Raw genomic sequence first — 20,776 nt, 5'->3', positions numbered from 1 at the left:
TTTACATTTCTCTTGGAACCATGATCCATCAAGTTTTCTGATATAGAGTTAATAAGAAGTACCACAGATAACTCTGTACCACACGAAATCTTCTGGTAATATGTGTGCATTAATCTCTGTCCCAACAATGTTCTACATTCTTTTGTCTTTAACAACAGACATGCATGTTCCTACATTTCTAGGAAACTGAGGAAATAGTGTGGTGACTTCCTTCTGAGAGTCTGAATTCCATGCTTCAAGTACACATTTGTCTTTTTTCTGGTACTTTCCCTCAGCTTCCCTCTGTTTTTGACCACATTAGCTCATCTTATAATTTCAGCAGTCATACTATATTAGAGCCACACTAATGGCTATTATGCCCATCCATAGACCATCAAAGAACATCAGAAGTCCAACTCCTATGCAAAAGCAAAGAGTCTTTATTCCAGCTGAATCTCAGACCTCTCCAACCTCTCCAATGCAGTGCATGGATATGAAAGGGTCCCAAGCTCATGTAAGCTTTGCCTTTTATACAGTTTGAGTAGGGTGAAGGACTTTCTGACTTGGCAGTTAGATGATTGGTTGACATTTTAGAAATCATAGCTTGCACAAAAAATTATCATTTAGCTAATGACAATTCAACTTGCTGTATACAATTGTGGTTAACTTGAGTTATTGTCCAGGTCACTGAGCATTTCTTGGTACCAAGGGTGTCATGGCTGTTGCTTGGGGGTGTCTTGGTTCCTGGGACAAGCTGTGGTTTTTTTCAGTTATCAAGTTCAAACTAAGGACACAATAGACATTAGATAGACAAAATAGGATGCACTGGGCTGGATCCTTCAATGCCTCTATATTTACTTAACTGATACTGTTAATATCATGTCTCGCAATGTGGCCCAGTGTGGGATCTATGTAGCTCCCAATTTGACAAATGAGTTAGAAATAACATGACCTGGTAGTGCCTATTAGAATCTGTATTGGGTGTGAATAGAGCCTTTATTTGTGCCCCCTCCCACTTATACCCTTAATTCTCAATTCTCTGACAATTTCATTCATGTATGGCACTTCTGGTTACTCACTGCCTGATCATTTCTTCTCTTCCTCCCACACCTATCAAGCAACCTCCAACATCTTCCCTTTTCAGATTCATGACTTTGGCATTTGTTTTATAACCCACTTGGCTTACTCTGGATCTTCTGTGCCTGTAGACTCAGTTTGAAATGACTTCTTTCCACACAGAAAGGAATCCATTGTACCATATCAAATCTGTCATCTTTTGAGGTGAATTGGAGATGAGTTTTCATGCAGATTGTCCTCTTCCCCACTTTCCTTGTCACCTATGTGGGATACCATCGTTTCTTCTTTGGATTCCAGTTATCCTCAGCTGCATCTCTTGAAACTGCTCTCTCATAACAGAAATGCTTTCTCTTAATGTGAAGAAAATGGATTTTGAACAAATTTTATTTAATGATATACCAATTATTATGTTTTTTTTTCATTCCTTTTATTTTCAGGGATTTTCAGTGTAAATGAAAATCATTAGCTAGAGTTTAAAGCTCTTCGAATACCTTTTTTGTATGGGGAGGCATTCCAGAAATCCTAAGTAGTCTTGGGCGGGGTTCTTATCATGAAAAGAGGAAGTTGAACTTCTAGGTCTGCCAAGGACTACTCAACCTTCCCATATAGAGAGTGTGGGATTAGGCTCCCCAGAAGGAAATTCTCACTGGGTAAAGGGAGTCCTCATTCTCTGCCCCATTTAGGAGCCATCCAAAAAGAAAAAGGAAAAAAAGGTAGACTGCCACCTTAATTAGTAGGGTCAACATGGCAACATGTACCTTACCTTCAAGTTTTTCTTACAGATGTCATAGTTGGTACATTAGTCTTTACAAGTGAACTTGTGTTGCCTGTAACAAAAATAAAAACAAAAACAAAACTGAGCTACCTCCTTCCCGGGAGCTTGGTCAACACTCTATCCTGATTCTCCTTGCTCCAACTCCATCAACCCTGCAATCTGAGAAGTCCAGTAGCTGCTATCAGTACTCCATAGTCCCTCTCGGCTAGCTTCGCCAAGCTGCCAGCTATCACTTCCTCTTTTTCAAGCCCAACTTAGCTCCACCGACAAAAAAAACTAGACAGCTTTATTATTTTTAAAACTAGCCAAACCAAACAATTGCCGGGCTATTATCAGTCATCCACTGGTGGCAGAAGCCTCCATTTCTAGCCACCTGGTTATACATGTCCGTTCCAAAACCTGGCGGAAAATCCCTCTTTCCCTGTGTCCAGTCTTCTCCTTCTGGGACCCAGACACTCCAACTTTTCCCTTCACCCAGCAATGGCCTCTTGCCTTTTCAATTAACCAAATCAAAAACAAATTAGGGAACCAGATTTTAAGTATCAGCTCTTCCCACTACAAACCTGTGTTACGTTAACGTGATTTTTTTTTATCTGTTGTCAGTAGAGTACTTTTTTTATATCTTCTTTAAATTGCACTTAATATGGGGTTGGGGACACCCAGTCCCCCACTCAAAAGCAAAAAAGGGTAGAGTATGAGGAGATTGTGGGATGGGCTGACCAGGAGGGGGGCAGTATGAATAAGTAAAAAAAAAAAAAAACTAAAATTAAATTTAAAAATTTCACTTAATATATATTACAACATTAGTATACATTGTAAAACTGAAGGGCACTTATTTAATATTCTATATAATAAAATTATTCCTTGTACACTATAATGAGAATTTTTCAGTCTCAGAAAGACTGAGAAACCAAGTTGACTCCATTTTCTTTTTCTTTATTTAATTTATTTTTATTTTTTGATATGTTATAATTTTTATTGGATATTTTATGTACTTATATCTCAAATGTTATCCCTTTTCTTGGTCTCTCCTCTGGAATCCCCCTCTTCCATCACCTCCCCCTGATTCTGTGAGGGTGCTTCCCCTCCCACCCAACCACTCCCACCTCAACATCCTGGCATTCCCCTACTCTGGGGGCATTAAACCTTCACAGGACCAAGGAGTTCTCTTATTGATGGCAAACAGTGCCATTCTCTGCTACATATGAAGCTGGAGCCATGGGTTCATCCATGTGTTCTCTTTGGTTGGTAGTTTAGTCCCTGAGAGCTCTGGGAGTAGGGGTTTGGTTGGTTGATATTGTTATTCTTCCTATGAGGTTGCAAACCCCTTCAGCTCCTACAGTCCTTTCTTTAATTCCTTCATTAGGGTTCCCGTATTCAGTCTAATGATTGGATTTGAGCCTCTAACTCTATACTTGTTGTTTGGCAGAGCCTTCTTAGAGAGAGCTGTAACAGGCCCCTGTCAGCAAACAATTTTTGCATCCACAACAGTGTCTGGGTTGGTGTCTGTAGATGGGATGGGATTCCTAGGTAGGGAAGTCTGTGAATGGCCTTTCCTTCAGTCTCTGCCCATACTTGTCTCTGTATTTTACACAGGACCCCCCTTTCTGCCCCTGGGGGCATAGAGCCACCCATTAACTCTATTTTCTAATCAGGTAGCATTTTGATACTTCTAGCCCAGTTAGGTTTTTGCTTATTCTAAAACTCAAGTTTCCATTTCTTCAGATTTGGCTGTGCTACAAGCAGTAACTATGAAATGTTAACAAGCCTTACATGATGATTTCTGTATTAGTTTTTAAAAATCTTAACTGCCTTGTTTTGCTTCTATACCATGCTTGCTTGCAAAATATATACATATATTTACAAAATGTATATATATGTATATGATATGTATGTATATATTCATACAACACACACATACACACACACACATACATTCTTCATCAAAGTTAAAGCAAGTAACTAAAAACAAGTAAAGGTTGTTTAAAATCAGGTGTACTTAGTAGACAATAGTCCTCTCTCTCCAAAGATCTGTTGAACATTACATTTAAAAGTTTAATGAAAAATTTCCTGTGATAGATGGAAATGCCAGATCTGAGCTGTGAATCTAATGTCTCCAAAGAAGACTGTAAGGTACAGACTACTCTACCTTCATTGTGGTGATGCTAACCACTGGGCAAAAACTGCCCTGTGCATCAGCCTGCACCAGGACCCTCCCTGAACAGTGGGCACTGTTGGGTTGTTCCTCTACTTTGCTTTATCAAGGTAGACCAGGTCTCCCAAGTTTCTTTTCTACAGGAAAATCTCTCAGAATTTCTTGGTCTGGCTGTCAAAGGCATGTGATGTCCTATACAGCAACTGAAGTCGAAATGCTGTCTGATATGATAGGCAGAATCAGACCAATTCTTCCCAAAGTGAAGCCACTGAGAGCACCATGGGAAGCAAGAAGGGTAACTGTCTAGGTAATGAAAAGTCTCTGCCCATTTAAGAGAAACAGATGACATTTAGATTAGACTTCCGGGGTAATTTATCCGTCCCAGATCATTGGTATTGAGAGCTAATTGTAGCCTTATCAGCTTATCATCAGCTGCATGGTGAGTGCATTTCATCAGTGAAAGCAATGCTTTACTTTCTGTAGAGCTATTAGGTCTCCTGGTGAGAGATAAGCACAATAACAGATTTCATATGTAACATTTTACTATTCTTTATTTTAGTGAAAGGTTTTCTAGTGCCTTCCCCAGTAATCAACCACTCATGGTTCACTATAAATGTTTTGAGAGAAAAAAGAGAAAGAAAAAGGTCTAAGGGTAAGCAAGTTTAGATAAATTATAAAGTTCTAAAAATCATTTAAGATATACAAATGCAAACATAAGAGGGTCTGAAAAATAACAGGATATAAAATTAAAACTTAAAGATAATACATGATGTCAAGACCAAGAATTCAAAATTTTAAACTATTGAGTTGTGATACTTAAAATATGTGTCACCATGATGAAAACATGTTAATCCAGTAATAAAGTCAATTTTGGATTCCCCAAGCTTTAGTATGACTCAAAGATTTGAATCTATTGAAGCAATTTACTGATCTTTTTATAATATATAAGAACTCATTTAAGCTTAAGATTCTTATGCTCCTTAATTTTATCTTCTGTCCCTAGTCTATATCTGTCACTGCAGATTTCCATTACTTGACAGATACCATCTAGAATCAGCTTTGACTCAAATCTGTTCCAGAAATTTTCAGAATTGAAAGTCAGCCCAGGGAGTCATACAAACTGCAGAGCACTGGACTTGCTGAAAAGTAATATGAAACAGTTTAGGTCATGTGATTGCTCCCTGTTTCTTCATCTGGGTCACAGATCAGATGACTCTCATTAATTCTCCATTGTTCAAATCTCCTGTCTCTTCCTGGCCTTTGACTAATATTCTCACTTTCCTGTACCTAGACTGAGATATCCTAAGTTCAGCAGAGAAGGAAGTGCAGAAAAGAGTATGTTGTTCCATATCCATATCCTGGAATGTTAGGTTGACAGGAAACTCCCTAATTTGGGGGACTTTTTTCTTCCTAGTATATTGCCTTGTTCAGCCTCAAAATGAAGGATTTTGCTTTGTCTGTTGTATCTTGTTTTGTCGCAAATGGTCGTTGTATCTTAGAGATTCGTTGCTTGGTTAAAAAATGGAGAGGAGGAACCTGGGAAACCTGGGGAAGAGAGGAACTGGATTGAGCGGGAGGGAGGAGAGACTGACATCAGGATGTATTATATTAGAGAAGAATCTATTTCACCAAAAAGCAAACAAAGAAAAAAGGAAACTCCTAATAAAGGGGACAAAATGGCAATGTATAATACATTTGACATACCAGGACACATAATGGGCTCCCTAGGCATCCTCCTTATGAAAAAGGTATCTGTTAAAGATGTAGACCAAAAATAATCAATAGGCATATTCATTAGCTACAGTAGTTCTCCAGTATGATGGGACACTTAACCTGCTCTATGCAGAGCAAAGAAAATTACATACAACACTAGTAGGTGCTTGTTTCTATGCTAACAAATCAGATATAATTTGAAAGACCATGACTATGGTAATAATCTTAAAACTAAATGCTTAGACCAACAGGAGGGAAACGATTGGTACCAATCACTGTTCACCTGGTCCCCCTGGTTTACCACCCTTTTCTCAACTGCTTTGGGCCCCATAATCCTCCTGATGTAGTTCCTCATGAGTGGTGCATGCACCTTTCAATACCTCACAAATTCTTTCAGGCCAGACAGAAAAATTTTAAAATATTTGTGCTCTCTCAGCATTATTATCCAGTATAGAAACTAGAAATAGGTGTTCTCTATTAAAGACTTGAAAGAACACATAAGATAAGGGGGGAATAAGAACCATCCCAACTCCATTTTGTAATCAGGAGCCATGCTGTTACTCTAGCTTAGTTAGGTTTTTGTTTACTGTAAAAGTTTCTGTTTCTTGGGATTGGGCTGCTCTCTACCTGTAACCATGAAAAAAATCCTGTAACAAACATTCTAGGAAGATTTTCTTAACTGTTTTGTAAATATGAACTACCTGGTCTCATTTCTTTATAAAGCATACTTCTATGAAAAATCCCCTAAATTTTGTGTTACTTCCTTTAAATAATTATATTGAAGATTAGCTCAGCAGTGATCTCTTGAATTCCATCTTAGGAGAAACAGCCACTAAACCAGCTCCTGTGCACAGAATAGTGTTTGCTTTGATTTGACCATAATTTGTGGTCATTGGTCTTTTCTAAGTTATTTCTCTTAAGAAATTGGACTGCTAAAATACTTAAATAAAAAATATTAAAGTAATTTTATACAACAAATGATAGATAGATAGATAGATAGATGTAGATAGACAGACAGACAGATAGCACTCAATGAAAATCAAATGCTATCTATATTTGAGTTTGAGGTTACAATACCTATTTTGGGGAATGGTTTTATATTCCCTGCCATTCAGGGAGGAAATACAAATTGTATTATTTCCTGAATAAAACGTTTGCTTTTCTCTCTTCTTATTTCATGTTATAATGCACTCACTCAGTTCAACACTGACAGACTTGAGTAGTCTAAAGAATTGACATGATGTTTATTGGTAATGGTGTGTTGAATTTTTTTTTTATGAAACCAACTTTTCAACGGCACTTCGGGATTAGATTCACATGTAGTGTGGCATTAATTGTTCATCAAAGGGTTTTTGATCAAACTCAGCATCTTCGTATTAGTGCTTGTAACAGCCACTGTAACTTAACCTTTCCATTCAAAGTTTTATTTTCAGTATGGTTACACAATGAGGATAAGAAGTGTTGATCAAAATGAGTACAATAATCTTTTTAAGATATTGCTCATTTATCAAATTGATTAAGTTCCCAGTAGCTATTTATGGCATAGATTCCACACAGTCACTGTTATGATCATATTAAGAGCATATTATGGTCATTCTTTGTGAAGTTGTATTGATGCTGCATTATAACCATTATTCACTAGAGATTAATAAAATTAAGCTTTTGAAAACATTTATTTAATATTGGAGAGTGCCTCTTAATGAGACACTTAGGGTACTTTTCAATGAGAGTTAAACACACACACACACACACACAAACACATACACATATACACAAACACACACACATATACACACACACACACACACACACACAATTTTATGAATTTCCAGAAACCATCCACTAATATAAAACTGCTTTTTCTAGTTGTGTGAAAAGTCTGAGTCTATATCTTCAAAGTTCAGTGTTCTTTCCATCCAGCTTAGGTTTCAATCATCTCCAAACTGCATTGGCAGGAAGAAAAAATTGTCTATTGACTGTCTAAGTTTTCTAGCAAAGCTGACTTTGTTACGAAAATGGGTGCAAATCTAATTGAACAGACAAAATGATGAGTGTAGAATTAATTGTGGAACTATCTGAGAGTTGACATATCTGTTGTGTTTGTCGGTTTGCTTGCTGTTGGTGATATCCAATCAGTAAGGAAGGCTTCTTGCTCTCTGGGCTGTACCTGAGAAGCAACAGGCAGGGAGTCTCTCTCCAGGTTCTGGTAACACATGTGTATGCTCATATCTTCTGCCTTTTCCCTCTCCAGCCCTACCTAGTCTTTAACTTTAAAAAAGGGAATTATTAGAGAGCTGGTAGAGGCTTACTTCTACTTCTTACATTTTTCCTTAACTTTTGTCTGATGTATATCTTATGATTTATAAGGGATAGCCAGGAAAGTTCTTATATTGCTTTCTGGGAAATTCTATTTCCTGAGCAGTAGTTGTGCAGTGTATAATTGCCAGAGTAGAGAAACAAATAATGAATGAAATCTCCAGACAAATGGCAATATTTCAAATATATTATCTTTATGAAATAACACTATATAATATGATACATATTTTCATTCTATTAAAATGTACATAACTTAACGATGTTGAGCAAATTGCCTAAAAATTGTAAGCATCATCATCATCATCATCATCGCCATCATCACTACTGACACGCCATCATCCTCTCTTCCTCTCTTTCTCTTCTCTCTCTCTCTCTCTCTCTCTCTCTCTTTGTTATGGGAGACATGCCAGCAATATTTCAATCTTTTATGAGTAAATAAAAATATGTCATCTATTTTATAAATATCTTTCTTAAGTGTAAGATTTGTATAAACCTGGCATTGTTACTCCCAAAAATTTTCAAAGAGAACTAAGAAGAAAAGAATTTTTGCACAATATTCTGAGTGGTCTTCAATCTCCACAGCTATATCTATTGTATCTGCAAAAGTTAAATTTTATTTGCAAAGTTGAAACCCATTATGCTGTTTAAAATGTCAGAAAACCTCTTCAGAGCATCAGCAATTCTAAAGACCTTGTACAGTGTCTATAAAAGTAAGTCTAGCAAGAACAAAACTATACTTGGCTTGATATCTCTTTAAAAAATAGAACCAGTTCAAGCGATAGCTCACCAACAGGAATATTTGTTTCCTTGGTTAGAAGCTCAGAGGAGATCATGGATGAAATAGCCTCTGTTATGTTCCAAGACTCATGATGGTGCAAAGTGTCCTTCTCTTTTCAGGGTCAAAGGATCCAGGAGATAAAAGCCCTCTCATGGACTCCCTACTTAGCTGAGTTCTTTGGTCTTTTGTACTTCAGAAGTCAGAAGAGACGTGTTCAGAGACCCATGCAGTTGTTTAAGGAGAATAATTCCTGAAATCCTTCTCACAAGTCCACACTTATAGACAGTGAGTTCTGAGGAGGCCAAATTCTTTAGCAGCAAAGAGAAAATGTTTGTTTTGCCCATGGAGAAAAGAATAGTGCAGATGAACCTGCATGGTTGAGCAGGTGCACAGTTTGTCTCTACATTATTAGTAATAATCTCAAGGATGCTAAGTGGATAATCATCCAATTTAGAAATTGTGGAGTCTTAACAATGCTGTTCTCAGTAAAAAAGTTAGTCATGCAAAGTTGATAAAGAAGAAGCAAGCATCCAGGTGTGCAGTTAGTTCCTCCTTGCTGGACTGCTTAGAAGATCAACAGTTGCTCTAGAAGCACTATCCCTCTGTCTCCTGCTTAAGATCCCTTACCATAGGGGCCACATTTTACTTCCTGTGATTCCTGCACACCAGAATTAAATCCTTTTTTTCTCCATAGTTTTGTTTCCGAAGTTTTCTTTTCAATGTTTTGCTTTCTTTTAAATAGAATTGCAATCCAACAGGTTCAACCCAAAGTCTACTTTTTATATTAAAACATTTTTAAATAGATTTCAAGAAAGGATTTTATAGCAAATGAGCAGAACTCATATAGAGAGGTTCTATAACCATTGTTACATTCACATACATATATAGTAAAGGGTAGGATTCATATATGAGCAAGAACATGTGAGGATTTTTTGACATTATGTAACTTCTTTCAAGAGTCTACATTATAAATCCATCCACTCCCTCCAAAAATTTTATTTCATTTTTCTTTAGAGTAGAGTAGCATTTCATTTTCTATATGTATTAGACTACCACTGTCTATTAATCTGTTTTTGGTTGGCTTCATTTTCTTACTTTAGTGAATAAAGCAACAATAAGTATGGGGGGTAGAAATTTTTCTGTGGTGTGCTACAGAATCCAAATAAATAGAATGCCTTCATTATATAGCAACCATGGACTCTCAGAAAAAACTCAAACATCCCAATCCAAATAACCAGCTAATTAAATTTATGAATATATACTAACCAAAGAAAAGGTCTCTACAATGAAAATATCAAGAAATGTTAAAGTCAAAGAATATTCTTTGATGACAGACTATACTAGCTTGATTGATCATAGAATTAATATTGGACAAAATTGTTTATCAAAGATGGCTGAGAGCTGGTGGAATGTTCATTTACTTCTTACTATACAATATTTAATTAATATTATCGTTTAATTTCTTCTAAATGTTTGCATTATATTTTACTTCATTTACAATTTATACTTGTTTTTTAAAGAAGAAGTAGTAATAGTGGTAGTAATAATAGAAGAAGAGAAAGAAGTAGAAACTATAAGTTAAGCAGAGAAGCAGATATTAGAAGCAAGAAACGAATTTAGACACAGAAGAAAACTATGTCATGTTCTTTTTTAGGCCCAAGTATAACATCTAAAAACATCCAGTGGTTGTGAAGCTATATGTTATAATTTGTGCTGTGGTTATATCCAAGTAATATTTAACTTGGTAACACTATCTCTTAATTATTTATTATCTGTGTCCATAATATATCATAGCACGCTGTTAGCAAAATCTGGTCCAATTTTCAGAAACATTATTTAAATCTAGATAGTGGTTCCTTGGTCATCAGAATATTTATGAAGAATATTTATGATATATACATACATATATGCATATTTTTCCAGTATTTAGGATTAAATCCAGCACAATTAGATAAGGAGGGATAGACTATTAAATCTACTATTTAAACAAAAACATTTTATAGCCATAATCTTACAAATGATAGGGATCTTTATATTTTGATGCAGAATCGAGGTTATATTTGGCTATATTTGTACAGAATTTTATATGTTAATAGATGCTTTTAAGGATTTCATTGGTATAAGTCCTTGTATATTGGATACAGAATTTAAGATTCTATTACTCTTTGAAAGGCATTCTACCTATACATATTTAAAAATACAAGGTTTAATCCCAATCCTTTTAATCCCAGGTTTCTCAAGACCTGATTTCACCACAGATGATAGAGTCCAACATAGACCCAAGTGATGCTCGTGACCTTGCTTTCCAAATTATTCTGGTTGGTAAATAAAGATGATGACAGCTAATAACTGATAGAAGAGACATGGTGGGTTCCATTTCCCTGACTTTGAGGTCAGAGCAGAAACATGAGAGATGGAGAAGAACGTCAAAGAGGAGGACTAAGGACGCATGGGTTAGAATCAAGAAAACATGGCCCCCAAGGGCTGACCAGCTGTAGTTAAGAGCAGCCCAGATAAAACATAGTAATAACTCCAGGTTATTGGTAGAAAATACATTTTAATAACATAAAGGGCAGACATCTGCTTTAGCTCTACTGCTGGGTGAAGGCTTTCATTGTAAATATCAAGCTTGTAAGTCTTTTATTCAAAACCAGATTGGTTATAGGTAGGGTAGAAATTCTGATTGGGAATAAGTTTGTATACGACATACCCAAGTGTATAATGTATAATGTTTTATTCCAGTACTATCAATACACACAGCACATCATGCATGCTGTAAAAATTCCACAGAAGGACTGTATATGATTATACAGTTTAGGGTAAATAGACTCTAAATTTACTGAATATAAACTGTAGAAAACCTTGAATTAGTGAGGACAACCAAAAGCTTAGAAGGTCCTTTAGAACTCTAGCCAAACTCTGAATTAAAATATGAACAGCTGTGGTGAGACTTCAAATTTCCAGAAAATGTCAGTTTTCATAGCTTGAGGTTATGTTATAATCTGCTTTAAATGAAAATGCCATCAGTTAAATGGTGCAGTTTTTTTTAACTGCTTTGTATTTAAAGTGGAGTATGCAGAATAATGACTTTCTAAAGACACTAACAATCTCATACACAAGCAAGTATGTGTGTTCCATTGAATTTTAGGTTTCAGGTAGTTAACATTGTTGATCTTGGATTTAAGGCTGGGGAGATAATCCTTCAATTATGTAGAAGTGTCCAATGTAATCTCTACAGACCCTCATTGAGCAAGAGAAAAGAGCAGAGCAATATATAAAAGAGTGCAAGAAGGTAAGAGAGATGGAGTCATTGGTTTGAGGAAGATGTGGTCCCTCAGACTTCTGGAAGAAGGCAGAGGTGGAATCTCAAATAAGAATGCAGACATGAGCAGTTACTGAAATACTTTTAGTGTACTGGGGTATGTGTTGAATTCCTGACCCACAAATAGAAAGATGATTATTTGTTTAAATTATTTAATTTGTTTGTTGCCTGTCATAATAAGGCTTGTTTTTCCTAATAAGCAATATTCTCATTCTTTTCTTTAAATTTTCATTGGAAAAATCTTCATGTCTACTTAAGAAGAAAAAAAGTCAGTTAACATATACTCTTTACAACTTATCTTTACATATAGATGCCATACATTCATTTTTACTGGATCAGGAAATGAAAGCATCATGGGGTTGATACAATGAACAATGGATAATTTAAGTTTAAAACTATTTCATTAAAAACTTTTGGGGCTGGGGATTTAGCTCAGCCCAGTAGAGCGCCACCTAGGCGCAAGGCCCTGGGTTCGGTCCCCAGCTCCGGCAAAAAAAAAAAAAAAAAAAAAAAAAAAAAAAAAAAAAAAAACTTTATGAATTGGGCAAAAGAAGGTCTAAGAGATAGAATGTTCATATAGTTCTATTTCATTGTACTCAAAAGTTAATTATAGCAAGAAAATGTCCCTAAGAAATACTATGTTTGATTATACTTTATTTTCATTCGATGAAGTCAGATGAATTAGCAGCTTATGAATGGCTGACTCTAATCCTGTGAGTAGCTGAGTCTCGCTTCTTGTTGTAAGCACATTCACTTAAATAATGGCATAGTTTTCTTACTAATGTTGCAGTTTTCTCTATAAGGATTTGTTGTGCAAAGGCAGCCTTCTAGTAATAGTCGAAGAGAATTATAATATCAAGCTGTGATGAAGAAGTAATGCTTTACATGAAAATGTAAAACATTCGCTGGAATTCATGTGTGAGAACCCTCAATGATACTTGATCTACTCTGTAGTCAATGTCTCTCAAGGAGGAGCCCAGGCCATGCTAGGAGCCAGGAGTCATGAAATCCTCTGCTGACTGTGTCTAGTCATTCTCTTAGTTATATTTGAAGAGCTCTATGCTTGCAGATCCTCGGGCCCTCTTCTAATTAAGATACTCACGTCTTCTTATGAGGGACTTAAACATAAACAGAATTCCTACTTGAATAATCCTCTCTATTCTGAGAGCAATGAAGAGCTACACTCCATGGTATTTCTTACATAGGCAACGATGCAATCCAGAGAGGAAAGCAGTTTGCACTTTATCCTCTAATCCTGCTTGCTGTTTTGTAAATTACTCAATCCACTGGGCATGCAAGCTGCATATACCTCAGTACCAGCTCACCTGTGGACATCACATCATCACACTGCCCCTGCCATCTGCAGTATTACAAATTAATTCATTGTTCCAATATAACAGGCATCATTTAAAAAGAACTCTAAGGGAAGAACATGGATGTTTTCTCCAAAAAGAGCTTAAACATTTCTGCTTTGAAAAATAAATGATTTCTGAGCTGTTTTCTTCTGAGTAGCCTTTGGTAAATCATTAAGCTTCTTAGATTTATGGAGCACAAGGTTTCACTATTCAGCTCAGCAAAAGTTTCTCTTGCATGTCTAGTTTGAATGAAAAGTGCTTCATAAATCATGGAGTGGCACATAGAAAGGAAGATGATGCAGCACGAGTAACAGGTAGGCAAATGCCAAGATTTATTCAACTCTACACAAGAAAAATGGGTCAGTGGCAAGGAAAACTAAATGTGTCCTGGGTAGAGCAGTCAATAATATTTATACCATAAAGGCATGAAAGGCTGTCTTCCTGTTTGTGCCAAAACATAGACAAGCATTCTTTGATGACTGGAAAAAGAGGAAAACCAATGCAAAATGGATAACTTAGTTAGAATATTTCATTTGTTCTGTTATGGAAGGAATGCATGGTCCTTCAGTTTGATAAAATTCTTCACATTTGTATTTGTCTTTAGGGCAGAAGTCCTAGAGACTTGGAGTGGACTCATTCTTCATTCTCCTGATTAGGAACATATAGAATGTATGATTGGAACTTCTCTATGCTTATGATGTAAGCAAAGTTTAAGACGTCTATAGGACCCAACAGAAAAATACACATGATATGTTAGACACAATTATGTTAAACCTTGGGACTTTCTTTTCCTATAATCAGTTTCTGGGTGTCTAGAAATTCTAACAGCTAAATTTACTCCTCTTTTTCTAGACAAGTCTACCATGTTCAAGACTCCTCCTGTATTATCCATGTTTTTATCTACATAGAATACTTGTAACTTCATTGGATGTCAAACATATCTACAATTCCAGCAATCTGGAGACAGATTAAGGAAGAGTAGCCAGGATCTCAGTGAGATACAGTCTCAAAACCAAGATAAACAAAAACAAAAACAAAAACAAACATTCAAAGAACAGTGGGTAAGCCAGCAAATGATGGCACATGCCTTTATACCTAGCACTCAGGAGGTAGAAAGAAGTCTATCTCTGAATCTGAGGACAGCCTGGTCTACAGAGCTAGTTCCAAGACAGAGAGAGACACAGAGAGAAACTCTATCTTTAAAAAAGAAACGAAAACAACCAAAAATTTACCTGTAAACTTTAAGTAGCAAACATGTTTCATTTCTTACAAATACAACATATTAAGCTGTTGCATTATTTTCTCCTTCATAGGAAATCTAAAGGATACAAAGTGAAACTATTTTCTGTATCCATTCTTCTGTCCTGGGACCTCTGGGTTGTTTCCAGATTCTAGCTATCATAAATAAGGTCACTACGAGCATAGGGGAACAGGTGCCCCTGTACCATGGTGGAGCATCTTTAGGGTCTATTTCCAAGAGCAGTATTTGTGGTTCATTACACAATGGAATGCTACTGAGCTATTAAGAATAAGGGCATCCTGAGTTTTGCAGGCAAATGGATGGAACTAGAAAATGTCATCCTGAGTGAGGTAACTCAGACCCAAAAAGACATGTATGGTATGGTATGTTCTCTCTAATAAGTGGATAGTAGCATATATACAGAATACCTAAGATACAGTCCACAGAACTCAAAAAGGTAAACAAGCTGAAGGTCCCAACTGAGAAAGCCTCAGTTTCACTTGGGAGGGAGAAAAAAACAGCCACAAAGGGGCGGGTAGGAAGGGGAAATAAGAGAGGGAAAGGGGTTAGGATTGGGGGGATAGGGGAACATCATCTGGTACTGGGTGGGGGGAAACGGACTGAAGCCCTGAGGGCCAGCAAAAAGAATGGAAACAGGCAACCTCAGGAGGAAGGAGGTTGGGAAAACCATCTAGAATGTACCAGAGAGACCTGGGAAGTGAGATACTCTCAGTATTCAAAGGGGAGATCCTAGATGATAGACCCTACAATGGGGAGAGGGAACTTATTGAATCTACCCCCAACATAAAGACAGGGCATCAAGTGAGGGATGGGGTTGCTATCCCACAGCCAAAGCTCTGACCCATCATTCTTCCTATCTAAGAGAAATGCAGGGATGGAAATAGAGAAGAGACTGAGGAAAAGAAAAAAAGTCTTATTTTCACTTCTGGGACCAAACTCAGACTAACATAAAAAATGAGTTTTCCAAAAATGTTGGATCTAAAAAAAATTTGTTTTCTTGGATTCTTCCTCTCTCTAATGCTGTAAATTTCTCCACATCAATATGTATCATATAATGCTTCACAATCATTATACAAGATCTAAAGGGAACATTTGCAACTCACATTCTGGCCAACCATATAGATCCGTAGAAAAGGCAAGATTCTACACAGCAATGCAAAAGCCAAGCACTTCTAATCTTCATTTGATCAGGAAAATCTTCCAGGACCCCAGCATCCTGAGTGACGCTGCTTTGTTGCTTCCACATTTTATGGGTGTATAAGTGTGTATGCTGGCTAAGGTAGATATAATTTAAACCTTTCAAAATTATTGATTAAAGGAAAGCAGCAATATGAAAGATGACTGTGTATTGCTATAATGTTGAGCAATATTTAAGACATCAACATTTTCAGATATTTCTGATTGAGGATGAAAGTCAATTCCCTTTATCATTGAAGTCAGCTAGTATCTAGATGATAGCTTCTGATGGGCCTTCTGCTAAAATTTTCAGATAATAATACAGTGGAAAATAAAAGGTTAGAAAATGTGTTGTGTGGGAGAGCAGCATCTTTTATTAAAGGCACTATGGTAAATGTTGAAAATTAGTAGTTCTTACGCAGTGAGTTGAGAGGGCATCAAAGGAAAAACCTCTATAATTTGATATTTTGATGGGTTGCATTTTTTACTATGCTTTATGTTTTATTTACAAAATAAAAGATTAACATTAATATTTCTAGTAGAAGCTTACCACAGGAAAATCTTACCAGTATATACATAAACAATCAAACAGCCTTCAATAAGAGAAAAGATTTAAACTCTGCAGGTCCTAAGTCAAGCTCAGGATTCATTTTACTACAGGCTTTTTGCCTGGTGGATATCCTCAGTTGAATGTAACAAGACAATGGCAGTTAAGCCATGTAGCATGACTGCATGTTTGAATGTTGTTCAATTGTCTCATCTTTTACATCTGTTCTAAATGAGTATTTAGCATGAGTTCATTCTTACCCAATTCATACCAGTACATTTTCATCTAGAGATATATGGTCAGAAGTTGAGGGATAAAATATTAATTTGAAGATTATTATAACTTTAGCTTTCTTTAACTAGATTGAGAAACTTCCAAAAACTGAATACAAAATTCTCATGGTGGAAATTCTCATGTGTATTAAACATAATCAGTGAATCCTAGGGAAAATGCAATGAATAATTCAAACTCATATACTGAATAACTACTTTAATTCAAGAAATCATATGAAGCTCTAATTTTAGCGGCATTTACTTATCGTATAAATATATTAAATTGCTTAGTAATAAGAGATAAAGTTTCTGTCTATTGGGATTTCTTCTGTTATCTCATGAAACTGAGGTAATTTCTTTCATTATTTTACTTACAAAAGTAGTGCAGCAATTTTGGGAAAGCCATAATAATAACATACTGAAAATATTTTCAAAATTTACAACAGTGTAATTGTGTCAGGCTTTAAGTTGAATGATATTCTGATTATACACCTTTGTAACAATGTAGATGTGATGAGAATCTGCTTTTAAAAGATTCCTATTTTGAAGCATAAAAGCTCTTGATATCTAATTCTTCTACTGTCTTTATCAGGATGATATCCCAGTAGATGCTGAAATCTGCAATGTGTCTGAACTCATATATTTCCTGGAATTTCACTGTCATCCATCATTTCTCTCTCCAGTCTGCAAATGCAGACACAGCAGTCATTGCACTAAGTCCAAAAGGCTCAATCAATCAGGACCACTCTACTTTTAGTTTTGGAGACGCACAACTGTAATAACACTTGTAACTTATTACTGGCATATGTCCTCAAAGGGCAAAACCATACTAAATTAAATTAATTTCAAAAGCAGATAAGAAATTTGAAAAGGAACAGGAAAATGAATGACCATAGCACTTGCTAATATAATCCATTTTATATTTCAAAATGTCTACTTAATACATTTGTATTTGTTCAGGGAAATACCACAAGCCATTTGGTACATACAAAGAATAATTTTGCCTTTGTTTATTTTAAATCTTATAGGCCATCACTTTTAGTAAATTAAAATGAACTAATTTTCAACATCATTTAACAAAATCATTCTCCCTTTGTAAAACACAAATATTTCCAAGCTGTTGGTATCTTAAGACTTGAATTCATTAAATGATATTAGATATAAAATGTATCTGGATGCTTCAGAGGACTCAATTAGCAACCTAAATTTAAATCTGATATCACATTTAGTTTTTCTTAGGTTGGTGTACTATGTACATTTTCAGAGACTATCATTATATTTTGATTATTATTGCTGTAATAAAACACACTTTCTAAGAGCAATTTAGGAAAGGAAAGGGTTTGTTTCAGTTTACAGATTATAGTCTATGATTGAGAAAAGTCAGGACTGGAACTTGAAGCCAGACATACTTACTATACCACACACATTTCCTCTGACCAACAAACTCAAGGAAATATGGCAGAAATCATTAAGTAACAATGATTTCTAGCTCAGAGGTTCATTCTTAGCTGACTTTGTATAAATTGCCAGACCATCTTTCTAGAGAAATGTGATGGCCATAGCAGAGTGGGTCCTCATATATCAATTAATAATCAAAGTCATTCTTACCCAGTTGAAACTCAGTTCTCAGATGACTGCAGGATGTATACTAAGTGAAAGCTAATTTGAATAGCTATTGTATTTAGATCAGTCTGTTGTATATTAATAAAATTTCAAGTGTGCATTTGTTGGTATTCATTTGCTCTTCCCAAACTAAGCAAGATCCAGTTGGAGAGTGCTGCATATGCAAAGAAAAACCTATCAGAGCATTCCTTAAGAGTCAAAAGTTGTCAGCATCTTCTCTCTTTTTCTCTGTCATATAAACCATTCTCACATTCAAAAATTAATCTTGCAAATTTAGTCTTCTCTGAGTACATCCCATTTACCAAATTATAAACTCTTACATTGAAAAATAACTCTTACAATTTCTTGTTAGAATTGACTGGGTGAATCATTAGCTCTAAGGCCATGGACTTGAGTTATGAGAAACAATTTGAGCTCTCTTTTCAAACTACATAAATATCTAATTTTATTAGAATCTGTTTTGTAAGTGAAGAAAGTATTTTCAAAATATGCTTGCTATTCTAGATATTAGTGTCAGATTAAATAAAACAAAACAAAAGAACAACCTCTTTGATAACCTTCCTTCGAGACAGTCTTCACGAAAGGAGCACAAGGACATGTGACTGTTCACAGGGAAGAAGGTCATGAGGTGACTCCAAGATATGCTAAGGACGACGTTAAAATCAAGTAAAACAACTTATAGAAAGAATATCTTATGTCTGTAGAAATGAGTCACCTGTCAGTAATAACCCTGGTGGCCTACGGTAGAACATCCAGGAGGCAGAAAGGATTCTCAGTTAGTACCAGACACTGGGAGATTCGCCCAGGAGGATGTGACAAGAGAAATGCATGATGACTGAACACAGATAACAAACCACATGGCAGAAGGTAGATTAAAATAAATAGGTTGTATTAAATTATGATCTAGTCTGCCCTTCAACAGAGGAATGGATACAGAAAATGTGGTACATCTACACAATGGAATATTACTCAGCTATCAAAAACAACGAGTTTATGAAATTTGTAGGCAAATGGTTGGAACTGGAAAATATCATCCTGAGTGAGCTAACCCAATCACAGAAAGACATACATGGTATGCACTCACTGATAAGTGGCTATTAGCCCAAATGCTTGAATTACCCTAGATGCATAGAACACATGAAACTCAAGACGGATGATCAAAATGTGAATGCTTCACTCCTTCTTTAAAAGGGGAACAAGAATACCCTTGGCAGGGAAGAGAGAGGCAAAGTGTAGAACAGAGGCAGAAGGAACATCCATTCAGAGCCTGCCCCACATGTGGCCCATATATATACAGCCACCCAATTAGACAAGATGGATGAAGCAAAGAAGTGCAGAAGTGTAGATCGCTCCTGAGAGACACAGCCAGAATACAGCAAATACATAGGCGAATGCCAGCAGCAAACCACTGAACTGAGAATAGGGACCCCCGTTGAAGGAATCAGAGAAAGAACTGGAAGAGCTTGAAGGGGCTGGACCCCATATGTACAACAATGCCAAGCAACCAGAGCTTCCAGGACTAAAGCCACAACCTAAAGACTATACATGGACTGACCCTGGACTCTGATCTCATAGGTAGCAATGAATAGCCTAGTAAGAGCACCAGTGGAAGGGGAAGTCCTTGGTCCTGCTAAGACTGAACCCCCAGTGAATGTGATTGTTGGGGGGAGGGTGGTAATGGGGGGAGGATGGGGAGGGGAACACCCATAAAAGAAGGGGAGGGGAGGGATTAGGAAACCGGAAAGGGAATAACACTCAAAATGTATATAAGAAATACTCGGCTGGGGATTTAGCTCAGCTGCAGAGCGCTACCTAGGAAGCGCCAAGGCCCTGGGTTCGGTCCCCAGCTCCGAAAAAAAAAAAGAACAAAAAAAAAAAAAAAAGAAATACTCAAGTTAATAAAAAAAAAATATGATCTAGTCAGAGAATAGCCTAACTATATGACCAAAATATTTGTACACATATGTTTAGTCTGAATCTTATTTCAGAGAGCATGGGACTGGGAGCAAGAACGAGGCAGAACTTCTATAAATGGCGCCCAACTAGTGTATAGGACCAAATTAACCTGAGATAACTTTCTGGATAGAAGCACTAACTCTCCCTCCAACAAAACATTTTAAGCTATGTCTCTTTAAAAAAGAGGGTGAAAGATGTTGTGAAAAATGAAAAACTTTCTCGAAAGAAGACCCCTGCTTATAGAAAATCTGCTGCTTGGAGGACAGAGGCCTGCTAACAGCAGGTAGTAAACAGGAAGACATTCCAGCTCGCTGTGCTCACCCAGGGCCAGTTCAGTTCCATGCAATTAAAGGCCTAAAGCTGTGAACAAGCAACAAACAAAACAGATGAGCGGACTGCAAAGACACTGAATACCCCTGCTAAGAGGGGAGCAGGAGGTGCTAAACTGAAATCAGAGGTTGGGAAGGAAGG

Source organism: Rattus rattus, chromosome 2 (assembly GCF_011064425.1).
Source record: "Rattus rattus isolate New Zealand chromosome 2, Rrattus_CSIRO_v1, whole genome shotgun sequence".
Taxonomy (NCBI): Eukaryota; Metazoa; Chordata; class Mammalia; order Rodentia; family Muridae; genus Rattus; species Rattus rattus.
Note: the sequence above shows the minus strand (reverse complement) of the source record.